This window comes from Brachyistius frenatus, unplaced genomic scaffold (genome assembly GCF_029030835.1).
Source record: "Brachyistius frenatus isolate BFR_SWC_R1_liver_20210118 unplaced genomic scaffold, ASM2903083v1 Contig_155, whole genome shotgun sequence".
Taxonomy (NCBI): domain Eukaryota; kingdom Metazoa; phylum Chordata; class Actinopteri; family Embiotocidae; genus Brachyistius; species Brachyistius frenatus.
Window position 1 is genome coordinate 915,483 of NW_027210754.1, and position 6,000 is coordinate 921,482.

Consider the following 6,000-nt stretch of genomic DNA (forward strand, 5'->3'; position numbering starts at 1 on the left):
GAGATTCTTATCAGAATTTATTTTGGCAATTCTAAATTTTACCCAATTTAAAGATGCCTTTACGTAATTGTAGTTTAAAATAGGCTTTCTTCCTATCAATAATTAAATGTTAGGGGTAAATGCATATTCAGCTCTAAGTGTTTGACTTGTTTGTGAAGTCTAATAAATATTTCAGAGGCAACAGCAACATCTGCTCTATATCAGCTGTGATGTTTAAAGTACTTTTGAGTTCAACTGTAAAGTATTTAGTCAAATAGTATAAATTCAGATGTGTAAGTATTCAGATATGGACAGGTTCTGTTCTTTGTTTACACCCTGAGATGTACCAGTATACTTGTGCAACTCAGTATTGCAACATTTGACCCAAGTGTTTTCCTCAACCTGTGCTGACACCGCCCACACTGGCGTTTGGTAGGTTAACGAGGAGACCATCTGTCTTGTTCCGTCTGACAACGCTTTTGTTTGATCAGGTTCTGATCCTAAATCCACCACCATATACTTATCTCCAATTCCTAGCTTCTCCTTCTGGGTTAAAAAGACTGGTCAAGAGTTCCTGGCCCTGGAAGTGTGTTTGGTCACCCAGAGAACAAGAGAGGGGCCATGTGTGGCCTTTAATTCACTGCATTGTCTGCCAAAAGCTAATCTTGGCCAGGCTCAGAGTCTTACTGCTCACGGGCTGAGAATGGATGAGTGAAAAGTTAAATATGCTTTCAAATGTAAAACTGAAGCTGGGCCTGGTATTGTGGCTTGTGTCATTGTGGGAATGTGAGATTTGCCGTTGACCCAGGCAACAGGAGTAAAGGGGCCAGTTTCAGTTTGAGAAGCTGCATTCAGGCGCATGTTTGCAGGCGGAGGGCTGCAATTCAATGGCTACATACCAATTTTCATGCCGTCCCATGTGTGAAAAATAAATTGATGTCTAACCGCGAGAGTCTGTCAACCAGAATTGATGGCGTACTGTACATCACATACTGAATCCAAATTTGGTTAAGCTGACCTTTATTCTGTCACCTTCATAACATACAAATGGTGCCGCTTTTATCTCGTCTGCAACAAATTTGATTTACATACTGCTTTCTGATTAAAACCACTCGTGTTTTCAGGAGCTTTCTTATCTGAGATCATTTTAATACTATCTTGAATATTATTCAACTGAATTCAATCAGTATTTTTACAATAACAATGTATGAGTGACAATTTGTAAACAATTTGCTACTGTGAAAGGGGTTGCTTGTTAGTGATGAAGCTACAGAAAATATCAACTCAGTCTGCAGCTCCCCAAAGTTTTTTTTTGTGAGTTTTATCTCAATGTGAACTGTCCTGCATGCAACATTTACTGTTTTGTCTCAAGCTCAATGTCAATCTCAATAGGTTCAGCTAAAGCAGTCTGACGTTTTTTCTGCAAAATAAGCTCTGTAAGTCCACTGTATACTACTTGGCAACAACAACAGGCAGGCAGACACACTAAGCTGGTGAACATTACGGTGCATTTAGTAGAGAACGAGGTTGATATTTCCCCCAAGAGTTGGCAGAGACCAAAAGCAGAGCTAAAAGGGGTATGACTTCTACATTTACACATACTGGGTTTCCAGAAGCATGATTTTAAATGGATAAATGTTGCTCGATGGATAAGTAATAATCTGCCAATAAGTCAGTCATATCAACTTAAAAGGTGATATGTCAGTGAAGCGTCCTTAACTTGTTCCTGCTGCATCCAAGTGGCGAAAAAGACACCAACGGTCTTTAGTGGAAGGAGCTTATTGTGAGCCACAGCTACGGCATAGGGTTCCAGAAATAACGACAATTTGGTGTCAGTTCAGATGACGTCTATATAACGTGTTTTTTTTTTTATGAGTTTTTCCTCGTTAGGAGGAGGCGGTTGGGTGGATGGGTCAATACAACAGCAAAATCAGGTGCAGCACAGCGCTGGTAGCTTCTCGTTTTTAACTACAAGGCGGGACAGCTTTTTAAAACTGCAAACTGTGTTTTTTGTGCCTAAACCAAATTTATGAAACACTCGTGGGTTACATCTGAAAGTGGGCACAAATGACATATATGGCCGTATGGGTTGGAGGATTTGTTTGAGATCAAATGTGATCTCTGGTGAAACTGGGCCACAGCTGCAGTAAAGAATAAGACAAAAAAAAGCTCAGAATATAAAATAGGCCTTAGAGTAAAACTGACCATATGAACAGATACAGGTTCAGGACTGAGAGGAATGAAACATTAGGGTGCAATATACTAAGAATATGAAATGTGCTTTGTGACTTGAAATTCAAAATTCTAAAAGGAGATCATTTGGAGCTATACGTCAACAAATGCATGCGTAATACAGCTATTCAGCTTTGTCTTTATTTAAAGTCCAGATAATGAAAACGGTACCTATTCACAGCACTGACAGCCATGTATGATGTGCATGCTGTCTACTCTCGTAACCACTGTTTTAATTAGAACATGATGCACATATGGATGGAGACGGAATGGACTAAATATCTCTTTAATGTGTTACTGAAAATCAATCTGGTCTCATTGTCATTAGTTCATGGACCTATCAAACATCAGATCAATGACTGAATTTAGTATCTGTGTTAACAAGATGTATTCTAAACTGTTTAAAGCGATGTAGCATTCATCACTGTTGTTGACAAGTTGATTCTAAAAGATTTAAGCAGGTCTGTAAATGACTTACTCAATTCCTATGGGTTTGTGAAATTTCAGTCTACAGCAGTGGGTTCTTTTCATTTCCAAGAAAAAAAAATTGTTAGCTTTTGAATTAAGGCTTAGTACTGTGACTCAAATTATATGCCCCATAAAACTCCTAATTAGGGAATGCTGGGCTATGCTGCACCGCCACTCCCTGTCATCTTTTTCCTACTTTGCTTTTTCTTTTTTTTAATGAACAAAGGAACTCATCAGAAACTGCATGTGCGGTTCTCCGTTCTCTGTATTTGTAATGTTGTAAAACACGGGTGACATTTTGTTGTAAAGGAACGGATCTGCCACAGCAGAATATATTGAGGGAGATCAGTACATTCAATATATATTTTTCATCAAACTTGAAGCTTTTTGTATAAAATAGCTGACAAATGCCTGACTGAGGCTGGGTAGATTCAATTATTCAAATTTATTCACTCACGGCAAGTAACACATTTTGCTGAAATTCTGGCAGAATCCACTAACTATGCACCAACAACAACAGCTCTTTGCTGAGGCAATCTCGCAACCCATCGACTATCGGTCTGAAGGCAACTAAACCTCTGGGGACAACAGCCAATATTTCCAAGTTGCTCCATTTGCAGAGGAACAGTACTACATGGCACACCTACAACATGATCGGCTCACTTCGCAGCAATTAGTGGAAGTGGAAGTTTAGGTACCTCAGTGGGCGTTTTGTGTATTCTGCTAGAGTGCAGATACACCCTTCTCTAATGGTTTCGGGTGTCTGTTTTAGCCAGCAGATATCCATGCCAAGACTTTTTCTTCCATGCGTCAATTTTTGTTTACAGTCCGATTATTGACATGAGAAACAAGAGTGTAGCTGAGAAATGACGTCTGCGAGCAGATTGTTTCACAAGTAGCCAGTTTATCCTCCGTTAATAGTTTAAAACCACAGCAACAAAGCTAATGAGCTACATCATCTCCAGACGATAACTGATGGGTTCCGAGATTTTATTCCAGCCAAAGTGTTCTGACTTTTTAGCTCTACACGGACTGTTTACCTGCATGCAACAAGAGCCTGCTCAAAAGCGATTGGTCAATACTACTTGGACGACAAAAGGACTACAGTTGTAAAACAGAACCCTCCTGGTACCTCAATCCTGTCACATTGTCTATGACTGCAATAAAATGCAAATTTCTGTTTTGACAGATCAGGGCCAAGTTAAATTAGATCTTTTGCATTTGAGAAAAATGTAAGGCAGCCTAGCGATATCACCTTAACTTAAATGAACTTTCATGCTCTAACCATCCGTCTGAATATTTACACTCAACAAATTTTAAGTATTTCCATCTGTGTGGAGCCAGCAGTATCTTTAATGTAAACATCAGCTCATATTCCAAAAGCTTTAGCTCTATGCGCATATAGAGAAGGTTAGCAGTTACAGAACGTATAGCTTCTTCAGCGTGTTCATTAAAGCCCCAGTACATCAGTGACAAACAGGTAAGACACAAACATTCGTGCTGGAAAAAGTCATACAGTCAAAGTGTGTTAGATCATAAACTGTGAAAGGACCCAAAACGATGTTCGATGTTCCTTTCCCGAAGAAGGTCTGAGGAACAAAATATTGTTAATAAATTGAGTACAAGTGATTGTCAGAGTGCAGGATGTTTTGATCATTTCAAAGTGCATCAGTGTTAAAACTATGATGGCCGTTTTACTATTTGTAAACAAGATAACTTAAGATAAGGCTAATAATTAACAGAATACTGTATGCCATTCTAAACTGCCTTATAGTCTCCATCATCAAGAGCACCCTTTATGATGACAGTGAAAAACAATAGCAAAGGCATGCAATTGCACAGATAATCCACTACTCAATCAAAAACATTCAATATCCCTGGAATATTATGAGTAATATATTATAGAGAATGGATAAAACAAAACAAAAAAATAAGCAGGCTGTTCCTACAGTGTTATTTTAGCTTTGAAACTGACATTTTTCTAGTTGGTTGTTTTTTGTAAAAAAAAAAAAAAAAAAAAAAAAAAAAATCCCATTTCCTTTGAAGCTTGACAATTTGGTAAAATGAATCATAAAAAATTGTAAGTCTGAAATGTTTTGGTATTTAAAATTGTCAATCAAAACTGATTGGGTTTGTAACTCATTATATATCGGTGTAATATAAACTGAACAGACAATTTCTGAGAACTGCCATTATCCCAATTACAATCTACAGTACAAACCTGAGGCAACAAGTGTGTGATGTGGTGTTCACTGCGGCACCACCTCTGTAATAAGAACACCCTTTTTTCACTCTAAATCACCTTTCCAGCTCATTGGCCTTGATTTGGGAGCACATTTAGACCTAAAATGTTTAGTAAATTACAACCAGAGAAACTTTCAGCTGTGATAAACCATCCATTATTCTGTATCTTTATTCTTAAATTGGCCACTTAACAGCAACGTGGCCTGCAGACCTTGTAAATTCAGACCCTGTTTAGGGTTTGCATTTCATTTGGCCTTATACTGCCTCGTGATTACCACTTTCGATGCTGCTGAAGAAAACCATTTTTTAGAACCTTCTCTACTTTTTTTAGGTTCTCCCACGATCCTTGCGTTGACAGTAAGTGAATACCACTTCCCATTTGTTTGCTTTCAATTTTAGCTGACTGGTTTGAGGCTTTTCTCATCAAAATACCGAGCCAACCCAGCCGCCAGCACAACTTTCTAATGTGGCAAACTTTCACTGCACTTCACATGCTTGTCAGTTAGAAGCTATTTCCCTCAAACTGTAATAGGATCAGGGCTCCGAGCTGCTTCCACATGATTGATGAAAGATTAAAAGGATTGTTGAGATTGAAGGCACATTTAGCTTCCTACTAAGGTCCAATTTCTTGTCCTTGTGCTGGCAGTAGGGCTGCCACCATGCAGATGAGAAGATCACCGCAGCGAATGCCAATAATGTGAAATGGTTGTTAGAAAGTATTGGAGACATGTCAACAGGGACAAGCAGGCAATCATTTTTAATCAGACTATTCTGTTTCCTCAGAAGAACTGTTGTCAGTAATGGTCATGGAGGTGTGGGTAAAAAAATATAAGAACTTGAAAAAGAGAAGTGTGAAGAGAAGAAAAGCTCAAGCTTTGAAATAGCTGTTAATTTCTCTGACAATAATGTTGAATCCTGCTGTTACTGATTATGTACGTGAATCATACACATCCAACCTGAACCTCTTAAGAAATGTTTGACAGCTGCTTGAGTGAAGACAAATGGCCTTACGCAAACTCAATTATCAACCTTTCCTTCTAGAAGCTCTAACAGTGAAGAGCAGTTTCATACATCTTA